Consider the following 20341-nt stretch of genomic DNA (forward strand, 5'->3'; position numbering starts at 1 on the left):
CAGCACTGACCCCCACATAGACCTACCTTGATTTTCATCGAGCGATGAACGCCTGATGCCGCACCACCAGCTTCACCACCAGTGTGATTTCCCCCAACCCTATCGGTATCGGCACTGGAACTGCCGCTGGTGGTGCTGCTCTGCTTGTGCTTGATGCTTGGGGTTGCTCACCCCAGCTAACCCCGGCAGCTGCTGCCAACATTCACAGTCCTCCCTCCCCAAACAATAACTTCAAAATTAGCCACGACCAGCTTAATTCAAACCTCCTACCTATTAGCCTCACATAGGCTTTGCTGATTCTTGAACCTTGAACCTTGGTTAAATTTTGACCCTGCTTGACCTTGTTTGACTCCATTGATCTCTATTGGTCTCACTCCAGCTCCTGCGTGCTCATGCCCCTCCTACCCTCTTACCGGCAAAGGGGGTAGTCAGGGAGGAGAGTCAGCACAGGAGCAGCCTGGAACACCTGGAACCCTAGAACCACCTTGGACACGCTAGAACACTCTGGTCAAGGTCTAATCACAGGAAAAACCAGAAGATGCTCCAGTTCCAGCGTGCTTGTGCCCCTTCCACCCTCTTACCAGCAAAGGGGGTAGTCATGGAGGAGATGCAGCGCAGGAGCTGCCCGGGACATCTAGAAGCACCTTGGATGCACTAGAACACTCTGGTCAAGGCTTAATCTCAGGAAAACCCAGAAGACACCCAGAAAGAGAAGTGCTGTGAGAGCTACTACCTTCACAACTAAACATATTAATAAATAAATAAATAAATATACCCACGTACGCACTTGTGGCATAATACCTGACATATCCATCAAGCACCCTACCAAGCACTCCACTGAGCAGCACAACAATAGCAGCAGCAACAGTAACAGCAGGCCACATCCGACGTGACTCATTAGGGTCCGGGTGGCATTAGGCCCCCCCTATAAGTAGGCTGAGCCCTGTGCCAAGGAAGCGGCCAAGCCAGGCCTCAGTGCGGCTTGTGGCCGGGGGTGGGCCCCCCTCTGATCCTCACCTCCACCTCTTTAGATTCCTCAGGCCTTTATACCTCAACCCACTCTCAAACAACTCTGAAAGTTCGTCAGTAGAACCCAAGAGTCGGAACATGAGATCTGGCAAGAACCGGCTACCAATTGCAAACAAGCCACAGAAGAAGACCACCCTGAAGCTCCCCCCTGCGTTGAGCAAGGGAACAACTGTGAACAACACCATTGAGTCGGAGCCCTTTCTGCCGCCAAGAACCGTGACATCAAAGCTGTTCCCTTTTTTGAAGGACCCAATGGCCGCACTATACATAATCCCAGACGATGCCTCTGCCCTTCCCAGTCCGATTATCCCAATCAAGAGGAGCACTGCACTGGAAACAAGTGGCGTAAGTGGCTCACATCAAATGTTAATGTCACTGTTGAAACCTTCAAACCTACTAGCAGCCAAACAAGATCACAATTTCACACCACCTGATCACCGCACCTCTGGCCTTGCAAAAACTCTAGAAACAGTAGCTCAAATCCACCGGTCTTTCATAACGACAAATGACAATCTTCATTTACTTTCCTCAATGTATGATTCTGCTCAGGTTCCCACAGCAATCAGTCCTTCAGTGGCAAACCCAGTAAAGCACCCTTTGCACAGCCCGCACACAGACTAACTTTGGGCCTGCTCTCTTTACCTTTCAAACAATGCTGATTTGTTACAGGCATTAGAAGTTAAAACTGTTCATATTGAGGACATCCACCCCCCAAACCCTTCAGGAAGTCCAGCACCAGGTAACGTTACTCAAAAGCCGGCAGTCCAATCTCACAGTGTATGCGTAATTAAGATAATCTCATCATCCTCTGACCTAACCAAAGGGGATCTTATACAGGAAACCCTCCTGCTTAGGGACATGCAGTCATCCCCGACACAAGGATCCCCACAGTTTACCACCTAATGCAGGGCACACCTAGGCAGAATGGCAATGACCTGCGCCTACCAAACCTTCAGCAAATCTCGTCCCCTCTGCGGAAGCACAACCAGACAACAGGAAAAGACCTAACACAAGCACTTGATCAAGTAGACAACCAAGAACCAACCATCCGGTTGTGTGGGATAGCCTACTCGCAACCGTGCAATCATCTATCGAAGTCCTAAATTTCCAGTCAAACAAGCTGGACACACAGATTGACAATATGAACTTAATGGCTGAGCAAATTATGGGAATAAACCAAAAAATTGAAACCCTTACATCTCTCATAGTGAAATCACAAGCAGACCCCACACTGAACCAAGAGCAATGTGCCTTTGGCCCAATCATTGATAAATTAGCTGTACTTCCAGACATTCTGTTGAATATCTTGCTGCAGCCCGCCAGAAATCAGGAAGTAATAATGACACCGCCAACTCTAAGCTCAACCCCAAAACTGGATGTGAATTCCAGCCAACATGAGCTGATCTGTGACTCACAAATACCCACCACTCAGACCAACCCCACCTATGAGTTATCTCTTAAGGAACCTGTACCAGAAAGGCAAATCTGGGCCAGCAACAAAACTGCCCACCCAAAATTAATGAAAAGACCATGCAAATGCTTAAGGAAAGCCAGGAAGAAGCAAACCGATCATAAGGACAGGACATGCAAAAAAATATACCCCATTTTTGCTAAACAGCCTCCCAACGCAGTCCCAAAGAAGGCAGATAAAGACACTAGCACACTGGACTGCAGTAGCCTGTCCGATCAGGCAGATTCATCCCTGTCAGCCTCAATGTCAGACTAAACCGTCCTACCCAAAACGAACCAACTCAAGAACAAAAACAAGCTGACACAAGCCCACCACCATGTGTGGGATGTAACAGGTTTGCAAGAGGATCAAAAACTATCGACAGCTCACCCCAACCCCGAGCCATTCTGCCAGAATCACATGGTACAATCTCAAATCACAGGATCAGAGCCCAAGATAATACTGACAAACAACCTGTCTTTGCTGTAAAAGGGCAAGATCTATCTCACAATCCCATTCAGACCAAGCTGGCCTAACAGTACTCAACCATCCACAGTCTGCAGCGGGACAAAAATCGCTCCAGGTTCACACCTCCCTCCTAGCCTCTCACCAGGTGCCAAGTGATGCAATTACAACAATATCACACAGTCCCCATCCCTCTGGAGAGGACATGTGACCAACAAATTTATGTCAGATTAGAAATCCTTAATCCACTGGCTCGACGCGGATGCCTCAAGAACCAACACAGCGAAACAAGTGACTGGCCATCCTTCAAAGATTAAACATTAACATTAATTGCAAGTGCCCATGGCCGCTCAGTTGTGGAAAAATCAGCTACTCCTCCAAAGGCAAGACCCACTCAGGCATACAGTCACCGCCCTCCACTGAAATCAAATTCTGTTATTCCAAGGTCCAGCAAAACCTGACAGCGCATTCAATTCAGAAGGCTCCAATCCACGTCCACACCCTCCTGCGCACCACAAAATAACAAGCACGGTACTCGCACATAATGCATCGTCTCGGCAATCACATCCATCAATGCACAACAGACTCAACCACACTATACATCTCAGGGGAACCACGACATCAAGAATAGAGGGAACATTTTGAGGCTCCTAAAAGCAATTCCAGAGCTTAACACCATGTCCTCCGCAGAACTAACAACTGTAGAATTCCAACCAGCTAAGGACAACAACTGCCTGACGGAGGCAGCCTGGCGGTGGGTGAGGGCCTTACAGGCTTCATTATGTGGCAGTGTGGGGTGCCATGCCTGCTGGCGGGATTTCCGCCACCGCCAGCATGGTGGCCCACACCGCCATGTTCATAATGAGGGCCAAAGACTGCCAAGTGCTCAAGCTCTGCAACTGGAACTCCAACAATAGACCACCAGTGTTGATGGTCAACACCTATGTACACTCCAGCTCATCCCTCAAATGAGCTGCAATAAAAAGCCCAATAGCTATCATTACGTCTACCGCCAGACCCACCCCAATTGGGACATCATTCTGACAGGAGACTTCAACTCTAATTTATTTAAGGCCCAAGAGGAAGCTGTAATACTAAGCGCCGACAACACCTACTGGAACATCCCAACACAGGTGTCATCGACCTTTACTCGTCGTGAGCAGCAGGGAGTACATTTGGTGACGTCACTGGAATACCTCAAACTATGGGTACTAAATGGGAGGTTCACTGGTGACTCCCTGCCAAGCCACACCTTCCATGGCCCTAATTCATGGTCTATTCTAGACTACACCTGAGTAACACTGTCTCTGATCCCTTTGGTACAGCAATTTAAAATGAAATATATCACTTTCCGTGACCATTCGTATCAAATACTGACCTTAACGTCCTCCTTGCCTGTGCATGAACCTGCCCTGGCACAAATGGGCTCAACTGTGTCAATGAGCTTGAAGAGACTATGTTGGTCATCGGCCACAATAGGAGCCTTATCTTCATCTGCAAAATTGCAGATGTTGGAGAGCCTAGGAGGACTTCTGAGTAAAAATACTAGACCAGCAATCTCATCACAACCCATCACGGCCAATCCGTCGAATCACCCCGGCCCGCCTTTCAAAACAAGCCCAACTCCTCAAAAAAGCTCAAAGGAAACTGACGAGACGTCTGAAGGCTCGCCCAGGCAATCTGCTAGTTTGGAAACAACTGGAAAACTCAAAGAAAGAGTATAAAAGACAAATACGTAAAGACAAGGCCAAAGACATGAGCTCTTTTTGGCTAAAAATAATACATGTCACGAAAGGAAAAAATCCTAGGGAATTCTGTGGTTCATCAACAATCTAAATACCCGATCGAAGTCAATCAACAACTCAAACATCCTGGAAAAGACCTGGGTGAGTTACCTCTAGACAATCTTCACAGTAAACTACCACCTCCGTGGAAACACCCCGCAATTGCCAGTATGGACAACCATAGTGAGGAATATCTCCTCGCTGGACGACAGGGAGATGATCAAACTCACCCTGTTGACTGTTAGGATATACTGAGCACTCCCAAAGGCCTGTCTGGAAGGAGCCCCAGGGCCAAATGGTCTTCCACAAGCCATTTTTAGAGAAGGAGCAGTCTTCGGGTCCAAAGTGCTAACCTTCTTATACCAGAAAGCAAGCCTAGGAGGAGGCATGCTTGAGAGCTGGCGAGGTTCCATAATTAATCCAATCTTCAAGGCTGGCAACAGAGACAATCCAGGCGATGATAGGTTAATCGCCATTATTGATTTTAGGCAAACAACTATGCCTCCCTGCTCCTCCCTGAACTAACAACATGGCCGGAAAAACATAAAATCTCTCCAATTAACCAAACAGGCTTCAGGAAAGTAGTGGGTACTACGACGAATATTTTAATAACTTAATTCCTGGTAAAGCAGAGTAGACGGTGGCACAGAAAACGACATCTTGGTTTTATCGATTTTAAGGCCACCTTTGACCGAGTGAATAGACACCTGCTTTGGAGCAAGTTGAAGCAATGGGGCCTTCGACCCCACACCTCAATGCAATAATTGCTTTATACTCAGACACATGGGTACGCATAAAGATTGTAGATGGCACAAGGCTCTCAGGGAAAATCCCCACAACCCTCGGCCTGAAACAAGGCTGCGTATTCGCCCCGCATCAGTTCAACTTATTCATGGCAGACCTGACCCCAGCTCAATGCCAGAAATGCTCACTCCGCTTGCCTGGGAGGCCTCTCACTGACACATCTACTTTATGCAGATGATCTGGTACTGTTCAGCTGCACTAAGGTCGGGGAACAAAGATCCCTAAACATTCCTGCAGATTAAGTTCAAAGCAACCAGCAGGAAATCAATGCATCAAAATCGAAAATAATGTGTATAGGCTGCAAGCACACCCCTAAATCAAGGAAGGCCCTAAGTAATGTTTCATTAGAGATGGCGCTGAACTACAAATATCTTGAAGTAATTTTAGATACCCAGGGCTCCTTCCGTTAACAGAAGAGATACATTGCGCAAAGATTCCCAGCACTAATTTATGCTTTCTCCCTGCTGGCTAAATGGCTACACGGTCCATTATTTCATCCTCTGCTTATAGTCATTTCATCCAAACTGCTTTCCACACTAACTTATGCAAGAGTGGCAATGCACGGTCACGATGAGCCCCTGATAGACAAAACACAGCTCAGAGTATTCAGACGAGTCTTCCAATGACCAAACTCCACCTCACTGGCGCAGCTGCACCTTGAATTTGGACTTGTACAGCAAGACTTGGCCACAAGAGTGGAGGCAATCAAAACTTGGTACAAAATGAGTCACTCAGCAGACAAACTGATCGAGGCTCTTTGGCAGGCTCTAGAATATGACCAGCACTCAGCCTACAATAAGTATCTTTGATCATCACTCATCAAATTATGACTTAAGGATCAGTGGGAGGCAGCCCCAACATACAATTCATTTTCTAGAGGGGCTACTAAGGCCAATAAACTGCATTCGTTTATAGAAGATGAAGCAAAATTTAGTGCCCGGGCACATGCATGGATGACCATAAAATACTATGTCAAACTTGAACCGGCTGCCTATCTCTTCACAACATTTGCACTGCACATGAAACATAATCTTATGACAATGCGACTAGTTAAGTTGGCAACCTTTGCAAATGCCCAGTTATGGAAGAACATTATCTTGCAGCAGTGCAGGCACTGTGTATGCCAAAAGGAAAATCTAATACACATAGGCGGTGATTCTAACTGCGGCGGTCGCCGCCCGCCATGCGGTTACCGCCAAATGACCGCACCGCGGTCACAAGACCGCGGCGGCCATTCTGGCTTTCCCGCTGTGCTGGCAGGCGACCGCCAAAAGGCCGCCCGCCAGCACAGCGGGAAAGATCCAGCAACGATAAAGCCGGCTCCGAATGGAGCCGGCGGAGTTGCTGGAGTGCGACGGGGGCCCCTGCAGTGCCCATGCCAGGGTTAAGTCCAGGACAGTAGTAAACTGATGTTCCCCCATTTATAGGCATCTTGAACCCCTGGCCTGTACATCTTTTATCTCCCACTATAAGCAAAACACTTTTAAAAAGATGTATTCATTTTAACTTTTAACTTTTCAATCTACATTTATTCTCTCTGTATTAAACTCTTCTTATTTTTGTTTCTATTTCAGAATGTTTTACAATGTAATTTGGCAAAATTGTTATGGTTTTAATTAACTGAAACAATAAATAAACAGACAAATAAACAAACAAACAAAAAACTGCAATGGCAGTGCTGGGTGCATCTGGATGCAAGGTCCTAGAAGGTGGCATAATCAGTGCTGCTGCCCTCATGGGGCTGCTCTTAGTACCCCATGCCCTAGGTACCTAAGTACCTTTTACTAGGGGCTTCCAATTGTGGCAATACCTCACAACAGTTTTAGGGAAAGAGCTCTAGCCCAGGGAAAATGGTTAGCAGGGGCCCTTGGCACTACAATTTCTATTCTACATCATACATCAGGCAAAACGCAGGGGGCTAACCATATAAAAATAGGCCTTTTCTCACAGGAGGATGATATGCTCATGATGATACTGGATATGCCATCCTTGTACATAAGTACAGAACACCAAGATGGTCTGATGGCAGTGAAGCATTTCTTGATAGTTAGACCTATCAAGTTTTACAAGTACAGTTGCATGCTTTTCAAAATAACTGAAGGGTGCCTTAATACGAACATCATTGTGTTTAATGGTGACCTCAAGGAAAATCAAAGAGGAACTGCGATGGGCGCCTGCTTCTCCACCAGCTGTGCAAATTTGTATATGGGCTAATGGTAGGAAATGTTGGTCAACGGATCGGACCGGGAAAGGTGGTCCAATAACATAATTTTATGAGTTAGCTTCATCCACAACCTCTTCAAAATTTAGAAGGGGGGTACGATTGAAGCAGAGTTATTTGTGAGAGAGCTCAATATGAATGGTTTGAACTTATCCTTCAAGTACAAGATAAGTAAAACTGAGTTAGAGCTCCTAGATTTCAAAGTAAGAGTAGAAGATCAGAAGCTAGTCACAACACCATATAGAAAACCCAAGGTTGGGAACAGCACTGTTCATGTACAGAGCTTTCATCTTGTGGTACTCATAAACAGCGTACCTTTTGAAAAGCTCCTTAGAGCTAGAAGAATCTGTTTTATACAAGAAGAGTATAATATTACAGAGAAAATGATGTTTTCTAGATTAAAGGAACAAGAGTATTCAAAAATAATTTTGTACATTGCTTCTAGAATATTGAGAAAATGTAGAAGAGAAGGTGCCTTATTTGGTATTAAGAAAAGAAAAGGCAAAGAAAGCAAATGAAGATTCATTACCTCTTAGCAAAGACAGCATGCTTAATTCAGTTGCTATGAACAGGCTTTGGTACCAAATAGGAGAGCAAGATTTATAAGGGATCACCTTCTTAGAAGTGACATTAGGGAAGATAAAGACAAGGAAACTTGATTGACACCTAAGGATGGCATTATTAAATGCACTACATGCAGGGTTTGCATACAGGGAGCTAGTGTTAATTCTGTGTCCCCAACCGTTACTAAAACCACGAAAACCATAAAAATTTAAGGCAAACTCCCATGTAAGAATGACCACGTAGTGTACAAGTAAACATGTCCTTGCCCAAAAGTATACATAGGAAGTATTACCCTGCCAGTAAATAAAAACATCTTGCAACACATAAGGGCCATATAAAACAACAACATCAGCAATCCCATAGCTGGACATTTCAGGAGATTCCATAATGGAGATAATCCACCATGAAATATTTTGTAGTGGACTATATCCTCAGAAATCTATGTGGGGAAATGGAAAGAGGGCTCAGGAGACTTGATTCAAAGTACATCCTAGACATAGACTTGAACCCAAGGATCTTAATATTGTTAAAGAGTTGTATTTACAAATATGATCATGTTGATTGCCTGTCCTAACTGGGAAGTATGCTGCCAGTTGTGGTTACTTGAGGATTTAAAGTGCTTTTATCTTTTTTCTTTTTGTTATAGAACATCTGCCAAAATGTTGATTTTGTATATCTCATCTTTGAATGCCCATTGCGGCCACATGTGGATATTTGTTTGAAGTCTGACATGGAAGCAAATTTTGAAAGTATTTTTTAGATTGCAGCACTTGGTTAACACTTTCAAGTTTGCTTACAAGCCAACTGAATATGCAATGCCCAAAGGAGCAATATGCATGATATCCACACCACAGTCTAAATCAGAGAGCGACAAGTTTAAATAAAAGAGACTACAGGGATCTGCACCTGGTAATGTGATAACAACATGTGGCAACATATTGAATTTGAGATTTTGTTACATTTCTAGAGTTTTAAAATGGCTGAAGAATTGTTGTTTATATAGCTACACACTGAATGAAATGTAATGGTGTCTGACATCATGAACAAGGCTTTAATTAGCAAAATGTGTTGATGTGTATACCTCAGCAAATATGAATTAAAACAATAAAAAAAACCTTCTGGAGAGCCAGTCTCTCTGTGATTTCATTGACAGAAAGTTTGGATTATGAAGACGCTGGTGATAACTGTGCACAGTTATTGATGGCAACACCAATAACTGTGCACCACTGGCATTTAGGAGCCTGTTGGCTGTCACTGATGTTAATATATATACGTATATATATAAATAAATATATATTCCTTTAATTTCATGAGCTTAATTTTAAGAAATGTAAAAATGTAAATACAAAAATATTTTATGATCAATTAATTTAATATCCTTTTTTTAATTTAAAAATAAACACATCTTTAATTTGGTTAGAACTTAAATTAAATCTGTACATACTTTGTAAATGTTTAATATATTATCAATAAATATAATCATTTTACTTTAAGTGGAATCTTAACATAATTTAATTTAATTTAATAGAAGTAAATAAAATATTTGCTATAGCATTTGTCTTTATTGTGTTATATATTTTGAATAAAAATAAAATTAATTTACATTTATATTTAACAAGTAAAATCTTTACAAGTTTAGTAAACTTTTTAAATGTTCCCTAAACTTTACTATAAGGAGATATCCGCCATGGTGGTGCTTCAAAGTCTTGTCAAAGGAAAATACATTGTGAATGATTCATTGCCTCTGCTCCTTCTCTAGACCACCCCATTTGTTGAAGGTCTACAGTTTCAACTTGTGAAGGTAGAGCCCTAGGCATTTCCATGTGGCCAGTGTGAGATCTAGTTATGACATTTTAAGAAATGTGGTTATTACTTGAGAAGGGGGGAATCCCCACTCAAAATAAAAACACAATCCTTGTCACGGTGAACTACAAAATTCTCTAAATACGCCTATGCTTAACCCTCTGGTACCTCAGCAAAAAGGCAATGAGGCTTAATTAAGAGGCTATGTGTAAAGTATGTATACAGCACTTAAACAGTAATAAGGTTGTTGGGATGCAAATATCTCTCACATGGTGATTGATATGTATGCGTGTCATGAGTGCCCTAACTGCTATGATGTCTAGATCCCTGGTGCTGATTTTTTCTCTCATGGGTTACCACAAATTATGCATGTGCCATGTGATATAGGCTTGTTTCACAGACTGCGATCTTTTTGGACTGGAGGGGTTACCCAAAACACTTCCCTCATAGTGGTGAAAGGCTACTGCCTTTGCCAGGAGTTAAGCATCATGAGCTCGGTGGTGGCAACATACTATGTAGTGATCAGTAGGAGTGAAAAGGCCTTTTTACCTGTACATTTGGGGAAGGCCTTTAGGCTTATTCTGATAAAGTTCTGCTGCTGTGTTCTTAACTCACCCTTGGCCCACATCAGATTGGTGTGTAGTGCTTGGCAGTGTATGTGTTATATGTGTGCCTGTCAATGTTGTTATGTTATGCGGATTTGTACAGCACACTTATCACCTAAGGCTATCCAGGCACTGGAGTTGATGAGTAGGGCCATTGGGCTGCTAGTGAAATAGTCAAGTCTTCAGTTTTTTGGAGAATTTGAGTAGCAGCAGGGATATACTAAGGTGGTGTGGAAGATCGTTCCAGGATTTGGCAGTGATATAGGAGAAGGGGCATAGTCCTGATTTGCTCCTTTGGATGTGGGGTGTTTGCATGAGTTTGAGTGTGGCTGAGCATGGTTGCCTGGTGGGGTAGTGGAAGTTGAGGCGTGGGTTTGAGGCAGGCAGGTCTGGCGTTGAGGAGGGCTTTGTATGCATAGGTGAGCAGCTGAATTGGCATCGCTTCTAGATTTGTAGCCAGTGTAGCTCTCTGAGGTGGGGTGTAATGTGTTTTGCTGTCGAAGATGTTGAGGATGAGTCTGGCAACGGTGTTCTGGATGGTCTAGAGTCTTTGTATGAGTTGATTTGTAATGTGGGTGTAGAGTGCACTGCAGTAGGGTACAATACATGGACAATGTAGTGATGTGCGGTGTGTGTGTATGTTATATGCATGTGCTAGGTGTATATGGGCGTGTGAAATGTACAATACTTGGAAGATGTAGTGCTGTTCAGTGTGTGTATGTTACATACATGTGCTGGGTGTCTGGTTGCCTGTGAATGGAACATTATATGGAAGATTCCTGAACCCATTTTTGGGGACCCAAGGCTAACTGGAGGAGCATGAGGAGTTAGAGGAATCACCCCAGACAGATTAGTGGATTTCTGTATTCCTGTGAGTTTGACAGACACACTGGAGGAAAGGGAGAACCAGTCAGTATACTTCAAAGAGTGCTCTTTGATTTAGAGAGAGGACAATGAGAAGGGACCTGGGCACATCTCAGGAAGGAGGTGGGATCAGAGAATATCAAAGAGTAGGACTGAGGCCCTAGAGTATCTTTGAATGCACATATCACTGTGGCTGACATCCAGGTGTAAACCTCTAGTCACTCTTATGGCCTCCGATGATTTGGAGTCATTCTTGCCGTGGAGAAAGGGCAGGGCACAGAAGAGGGCACTTCAAAATGAAGCAGATCACTAACATACAATTCAAAGACTCAGGCAGTCATTATGAACATGGCGGTAATGACCACCACGCCGGCGGTGGCAGTCATTACCGCCAATGGCATGGCGGTCTAGACCGCCATATTCTGAACACAGTAGTGAACTGGCTGCAAAGCAGCCAGTTCACTACCACCCACTGCCAGGCTAGAATCAACCGCCGGGCCAACGGTAGGCACATTCGACCCAGCGGTGGAGGCCGGACCGGTGGTGGGATTATGATCCCATTTCCACCAGGGATTTCCTGGTGGGATACCCCTCCAGGAAATCCGTGGCAGAAAGCATACGGGTGACAGGAATTCTCATTCCTGTCACCTGTATGTGACACACCAGGCCTCCCCCTTGCCACTACCAAAAGCCACCACCCCAAGCCCCTAGAACTGCCCCAGCCCCGAAATCCGACCCCCCAAACCTCCTCCCCCAAATCTCCATGTAGGCCTTCAAGCTCCCCCTCACCATCCCCCCCCACATACAGGTCCCACCAAACCCCACAACCCCATAAACCCATACACCTACATGCACACACGCATTCATACACTCAGACACACATCCCCCCCTTTCACAAACACTCACACACATCACCATGCACTCACACACTCACACCCCCCGTTCCCTCTCGGGCAGCACTTACCTGTTCCATCGCCGCATCTCCATACACCGCCATGCCTACAACTGCATCATTATAGGTGTGGCGGGGTATGGACTGATGTGGCGGTGAGGGTGGAGCAGCATCCACCCCGCCACCAACTGCCAGCACGGCACATGGCGGGCCTCACCGCCATCAATGGCAGTGAGGCTCCATGCGTCGGAATATGGTGGAATGCCTGCCGCCGCCACTGGCGGTCTTCTGTCGACCATCAGCATGGTCGGTGGGGGGCAATCCCGCCATGTTCAAAATGACCACCTCACTCTCCAAATCATTTGGGGCCATATTTATACTCCGTTTGCGCCGAAATTGCGTCGTTTTTTTTGACGCAATTTCGACGCAAAACTAACGCCAACTAACGCCATATTTATACTATGGCGTTAGAGGCGAATAGCGCCAAAGTTCCCGGAATGTGCGTCATTTTTTAGCGTGAACCCCTTCCTTGCGTTAATGATATGCAAGGGAGGCGTTCCCGTCTAAAAAATGACTCCCAGGAGTTTACGTGGTATTTATACTCCCGGGCAAAAGAGACGCCCGGGAGTTGGCGTGGCTAAAAACGGCGCATTTGCGCCACTTTTTAACGCCTGCTCAGAGCAGGCGTTAAGGGGCCTGTGGGCTCAAAATGAGCCCACAGGTGCCCTCCCATGCCCCCAGGGACCCCCCCTGCCACCCTTGCCCACCCCAGGAGGACCCCCAAGGATGGAGGGACCCACCCCAGGGACATTCAGGTAAGTTCAGGTAAGTATAATTTTTTTTTTTTTTATATATTTTTTTGGTGGCATAGGGGGGCCTTATTTGTGCCCCCCTACATGCCACTATGCCCAATGACCATGCCCAGGGGACAGAAGTCCCCTGGGCATGGCCATTGGGCAAGGGGGCATGACTCCTATCTTTACAATGATAGGAGTCATGTTGATGGGGGATGGGCGTCGAAAATAAATGGCGCAAGTCGGGTTAAGACGATTTTTTCGACGTAACCTGACTTGCCCCATTTTAAGACGCCCATGCGCCATTTTCCCCCTACGCCGGCGCTGTCTGGTCTACGTGGTTTTTTCCCACGCAAACCAGGCAGCGCCGGTCTGATTGCGCCGTCTAACGCCATTCCATAAATACGGCGCCCGCTTGGCGCTTCAGAATGGCGTTAGACGGCGCAAAACTTTTTGACGCTAAACTGCGTTAGCGCAGTTTAGCGTCAAAAAGTATAAATATGGGCCTTGGTGTCTGGAAATGTACTATGAGAAGGGGATCTTGAGGTCCCCAAAATTGTAAACTGTCAAGCAGCCAGTCAGGCTATCCAAGGAGGAGAAACTCTGTAAGATTTCCGCTTGTGACCAGGGCTGGAGTCTAAGACTTGCCAGTCTTCCTGCTGGGAGAGGGAACCTTACTCAGGCAATTCAAGTTCACCTCGCTCTGGAGCCTGGACCACCAGTGCCTGACTGCTTGCAAGGCCAGTGTGCCCTGTGAGGAAGAGAAGAGCACTGGAGTGAGTGAGGTCCAGTGGGGGATCCTGGTGATTGGATCCCTGTAGCGAGGTGTAGTAAACAGCTATTGCACCTATTGTGTCATTGCCGGTTTGCAGGTTTAAGTTGGTGATCCCCGTATGCCCGTTGGAGCCACCGTGAAGATTATTGCTTTGCCGATCAGGCCATAGCCCATATGCAGAATGTAGTTTGCGACCCTGTATGCCAGGCGGAGCCACTATGAAGATTACTGCCATGCCATTCTGGGGTATCTCCTGTGTGTGGAGTGAAGTCAGTGACCTACTATGAAAGATGGGGCATCCATGGGGCTGGGGGGCGTGGCCTGGCCGCCGGGCCAGATGGCCGACACAACGTGAGGCTCTGCCGGGCCAGGGCAATTGATTCTATTTAATTTATCCTCCAGGTGGCAACGGCAGGAGCGGACCCCCGGGGCGTTCCCCGGAGACCCCAGCGACTTACTGTGAGCCGGGAGCGGCTGCGACAGATGCCCGGAGACTAGATCCGTGAGATCGGACCTGGCGCCGGCGGTCTCCCGCGCGCGCTAACTCTGATTGCGCGCATGGGGGAGGGGAGGCGCTGAGGCTGCTCCCGGCCGAGGAGGAAAAGAGCTAGGTGTGCGGGAGAGCTCCGGGAGGCCTGTTCGGTGGCTACATCGAGCCGCGGCCTTCCCCCCTCCCCCCCTCCCTAGTGTGCATTGCGGCTGTTGGCGCCGGCCCCCCTGGGCCCCTACTGATCTCCGGCTGGAGGACTATCTTGGGCCTCCCGATTCTCGGGCTCCCGGCTGATGTGTGCTAGGCCTGGACGGCACGAGACGGGCGGAGGGCACGCCGAAGCGAAGAGCTGCCTGGCCCCTGGACGGTGAGACTGCCAGAGGGGGCGAGGGCCTGGAACTTTAGGCCCTGGCGGGGGGACGGCCGGAGAGGGCTGCGGCTTGGTCCTGAGGCACTTCCCTGCGGATTCCTGCTGGAGAAGACCTGCATATTGCACGGAGGGCCCTGAACTACCCTGGCAGAGAGAATCAAGTGGACACTGGTGCAGGCGGTGAGGCGGGGGACGGAGGCCCGGGCTGGTGCGGCAGAGTGCTTTTGAGGTGTCTCCTGGTGGCTGGGGGCTGTGAACACCCTGGCTCTGGAATCTGGAGCCTGCCTGGCGCCCTTCCCTCCCCCCTCTTGTGCTGCGTGGATTACCTTGATGCTGGCAAAGTCTGCGGAATCCCTATAAAGGAGGCTGGTCTGGTCTGGAGGGGGTGGGCGGCAGGCCGGTGCTCCTGGAAGCTGCCTGGTGGCCCTGTGAGGGAACTGAGTTGCCAGTTGGGTGATTATTGGAGGTGTGGATCTGCAGTCTTCGTCCCTTTTCCTTGAGCTGGCGCTAGCTGCGTTCACTCGTGTTGTATTGAAAGATGGGCAAGGCAGATAAGCGACAGGCTAAACTCTCCTTCTCGGGAGGGGAAAAACATGGTGCCCCCTCCGCCTCCCAGCCTGGAGATGCCGAGGCTGAAGAGGAGTCTCCAGAGATGTCTGTGAGGTCCATGTTCTTGGAACTTAAGACCAGCTTGGCAGGCATCGATGCCAAGCTGGACCATGTGTCGGAACGGCTGGATCGCATCAGAGCCCGGGTCGATGACCATGATGCCAGGTTTGAGGTTCTGGAATCACGTACGTCTGAGATGGAGGATGCGCGCAGTGGTGACAGAGAACAGATTGCGCAAATGGAGCGTCTCCTGGAGGTGATACGGAACAAAAATGAGGACTTGGAGGCACGGTCCCGGCGTAATAACATTCGCATTGTGGGGCTGCCGGAGGCAACTGATATGGGTCGCATGGAAGACTTCGTGGAGAATATGTTGCAGGAGCTGTTTGCTGGCGAGCTCTCTCGGCTGTTGGTGATTGAGAGGGCACATAGATCCTTGGGACCTCGGCCTCCGCCTGGTACGCCTCCACGTCCAATTATTGCACGACTATTGAACTACAGGGACCGAGATGTTGTCCTCCGGTTGGCTAGGGAGAGAAGATCTCTAGTATATAAGAATTCCAAAATTAACTTCTTCCCTGATTACACCCCAGGTGTACAGGCCCAGAGGCGGGCCTTTCTGCCGTCAAAGGGTCTACTGAGCCAGACTGGAGTCCGGTTTGCCCTGTTATACCCGGCTAGACTGAGGGTGCGGCACGAGGGCGAGGTGCTGTATTTCTCGGATCCAAAGCAGGCGACTAAGTTTGCTAGACGATTACCAAGACAGCCGGGGGCGGCGGGATCTGGGGGGGCGGGTGCAGAGGATGCCGCTCTTAGCGACAATGACTAACTGGCATGTATGGGATACTGTTACGTCTGGAGCTGTGGGTGCGTGTGGGTCTGCTCCGTGATCGGGCCCCTGATGTGTAGCTGTTGCTTGGCCCAATGGCCCCTCTCCCCTAGAACATTCTGGGTGGAGAGCTGTCAGGCAGGCTTCTGCCCCTTGGATGAGTCCGGTTATTGCTTGCTTTAAGTTTACAGGGTGGGCTTTGGGGTTGGATGGGTGGGTCACTGCGAGGGTCCGATTGGGGGGCCTGTGTGGGTGGTGGGGGTATTGGGCCAATTTGGGAATGTTTCAGGTTACCTTTTCGTTAAGTCCTTGGCAGGTGGAGAGGTGTGTTTACGCGCAGTGTTGTACGGCTGCAGTTCTGGATGAGGGGTGACGCTACCTCTGCTGTTAGATGCTTGACATGGAATGTGCGGGGGCTCAATGATAATCGGAAAGCCCGGCTGGTGACTGCTTATGTTAAGCGACATAGTATTGACATCTGTATGATACAAGAGATGCATCTGATGGCATCTGCGGTGGGCAGACTGAAAGCTGGCTGGGTTGGGGAGGCTCATTGCTCTACATATTCTAGCTACGCGTGCGGGGTTGCAATTATTATCCGCAAAGGACTGCAGTGGCGTACGCGCGAAATTATCATTGATCCCAACGGCAGGTATGTGTTACTGAGAGGAATGTTGCTGGACAGGGCTTGCCGACTTGTGGCTGTGTACGGGCCGAATGTTGATGACCCGGAGTTTTTCCTGGAGGTGTGGCGCCTTGTGGAGTTGTTGGGAGCTGGAGCTGTGATCTGGGGTGGTGATTTTAACGTAGTCCTAGATGCTAAGCTGGACCGCGAGAGTGTGGCTATGGTGCAGCATGTTTCTTCTGTGAGATCTCTGGCGGCAGTGATGAATAGCGGAGCTCTGGTGGATTTGTGGAGGCAGAGGCATATAGGCGTGCGAGAGGGCACCTGCTTGAACTGCTTCCATAGCAGTTGGTCTCGTATTGACTGATGGCTGGGCACTAGAGACGTGGAGGCTTGGACTAGAGCGATAGACCATCTCCCCCGTACGTTATCGGACCACTCGCCGGTGTTATTAGAATTGGCAATACCTACTGAGTTGCAACCGATGGTTATGTGGCGATTGCCCAGCGGAGCGCTCCGTGACGAGATCTTTCGGGAGGAGGTACGGGAGGCGATTCGGCTATTTTTTGTTGAGAATCGAGGATCGGTGGGATCTCCCGGCACTGTTTGGGAGGCATTTAAAGTGGTTATTCGTGGGGTGTGTCTCGTGAAGCAACATGGGATTGTGAAAGTCTTAAGGCGGGAGATGGCCGATATTGAAAGGAGGCTCGGTGAGCTGGAACGACTCTTGGCGGCGACATGGTCAAGTGAGGTCCTTGCGGAAATTAGGCGTGAGGTGTCCTCGTACAAAGGAGGCCTCTCTAAGAGAGGTTTGTTTCCTTGGGAGACACACACAGGCTCATAGGTATGGGGAGGGCGAGAGAGCCGGGAGAACGCTAACGGGATTACTGCGTAGACACGGGGCCGGTAATTACGTTACTGAGGCGATGGACGCTGAGGGCGGCAGGGTGACCGGATCGAGTGGTGTGATGCAAGTATTTATAGAATATTTTACGCAGCTATATGCGTCCCCGGTAGGTCTGAGGGAGGCAGATATGAAGGAGTATTTTGAGAACATTGCGCTGGTGTGGTTTGAGGAGGCACACAGGACGTATCTGGATATGCGGTTTACAGTAGAGGAGGTGGCAGCGGCGATTCGAAGTTTACCCGGAGATAAGTCTCCAGGAGCCGATGGACTGACCCCCGCGTTTTATAAAGAATATGTGGATATCCTTGCTCCATGTCTGCTGGAGGTGTATGCGGAATCTCTGGCGACTGGGTCACTCCCAGCCTCCCTTTGGGAGGCTTTAATAATAACAGTTCTGAAGCCCGGGAAGGACCCGACACGATGTGATTCGTATCGCCCACTCTCCATGATAAACATTGATAACAAAATCCTTGCAAAGATGATAGCTGCGCGATTGCAACCACTTCTCTCCAGATTGGTGCTTCCGGATCAATCAGGTTTTGTCCCTGGGAGGTCCACGTGCCATAATCTGCGCACTTTCTTCGCGGTGGCGGGCTCATTGGAGGCGGGCGATGATGTAGCTGCGGTGTTTCTTGATGCAGCCAAGGCCTTCGATTCCCTGACCTGGGAGTATATGTTTGCGCTTTTGAGCCGAGTGGGACTCAGCGCGCGCTTTGTGAACTGGATCAGGCTGCTGTATACTCTGCCCACTGCCAGGTTGCATCTCAACGGAAGTGTGTCGGCTCCATTCCCAGTTTCGCGGGGTACGCGCCAGGCGTGCCCGCTGTCTCCGCTTCTTTTTGCAGCTGCAATGGAGCCGCTGGCGGCGGGATTGCGACAGAAATATAGCAGCAGTGGCTTACAGTTTCGGCAACGCCCTGTCTTGATATCTTTATATGCGGATGATATCGCGTTATACGTGCGAAACCCAGGGCAGAATCTAGATATTTTACTAGATGAAATCGTGCGCTTCGGGAATTTTTCCGGGGTCACTATTAACTGGTCGAAGTCAATGATCCTGCCACTGACTTCCAGCGTGGAGAGATTTGATTCTCGATACCCTTTGGTTTGGGCGGAGGGACCGGTGCGTTATTTGGGCATACACCTGTGTTGTGACGAGGATACGTTACGTCTTGCTAATTATGGGGCAGCGCTGACATGGCTGGAGGAAAAGGTGGAGGTCTGGAGCACTTTGCCACTTTTGTTGACTGGACGCATTGCCATTGCCAAGATGGTGGTACTCCCTAAATTTCTATATTTGTTCGTGAATCTTCCTCTTCCGCTTGCTGGGGGCTATCTCCGACGCCTGAGATCTGCGCTCATTCGATTGGCGTGGGCGGGGCGGCAGCCGCATATTGCCTGGGAGAAAATGACGCTGCCATTTGAACAGGGCGGGCTGGCAGCCCCAGACCTGGAGTTATATTATCACTGTGCTCAGGCGCATTTTGCGTACTATTGGCTGAATCCGACCCGCTATATGCCACATCTGGCGCCTGAGAGCGACTCTGTCTGGCCGGACGGCTTGGTGTGTGTGCTTGGAAGGCGGGTGCCATCCCGTTCTAGGGGAATCGACACGGTGGCCTGCGCAGTGAGAGCGTGGAGGGCGCTGATGCAGCGGTCTGGGGTTTCTGTACCATTTGCCCCTTTGCTGCCTGTTATGACAGTTGCTGATGCTCAGATGTTCCGGGATGGTGGGGTGCGTGGGTTTCTCCGAGATGCTGGCCTGACGGTGCTGGGAGACTGGGTAGTGGACGGCCGTCTGTTGGATATTTCCGAGGCACTTTCGGGCTGTGATGGTACTACGTTGCAGCGATTTTGCGCTCTCCGAGTCCGTGCTTTGCTGCGAGATTGATTTTTTGGTGCGCCTGGTGCTCCCTTGGAGTTTCGTGCCCTGGAGATACTTTGTGGCGCGAGATCCCCTTCTAAGCTGATAACAAAGCTGTATAATTCTATGCAGGAGCAGGGGGGTGGCCTTGGGGTGTCCTCTAGGACTGCATGGGAGAGAGATGTGAGGGAGCCTATCCCAGAGGTAATGTGGCGCAGCTGTTGCGCTCACATGAAAGCATTGTCCCCGAATTATAGGCTGCGTCTGCTGCACTTTAAGTTTCTGCATCAACTATATTATACGCCCAAGAGACTACATTCCTTGGAGTTGCTGGCGGATCCATGCTGCGCTCGCTGTGGGACTCAGGATGCGGGTTTTTTACATCTGGCGTGGGAGTGTGCGGAAGTGTATAATTTTTGGGTGGAGGTATGGCGGTCGATTGCTGAGATGATAGAGTTGGAGCTGCCTCTCTCCCCTAAGATTGCGCTGTTGGGATTTATGGATGAGATTCAGGGCCCGCATAGACGTCTAGTAGGCCTCCTCATGTTGCTGGCTAAGCGCAGGGTTGCTATGTGTTGGGTCGGGGGAGAGCTCCTC

Source organism: Pleurodeles waltl, chromosome 1_1, assembly GCF_031143425.1.
Source record: "Pleurodeles waltl isolate 20211129_DDA chromosome 1_1, aPleWal1.hap1.20221129, whole genome shotgun sequence".
Lineage (NCBI taxonomy): Eukaryota > Metazoa > Chordata > Amphibia > Caudata > Salamandridae > Pleurodeles > Pleurodeles waltl.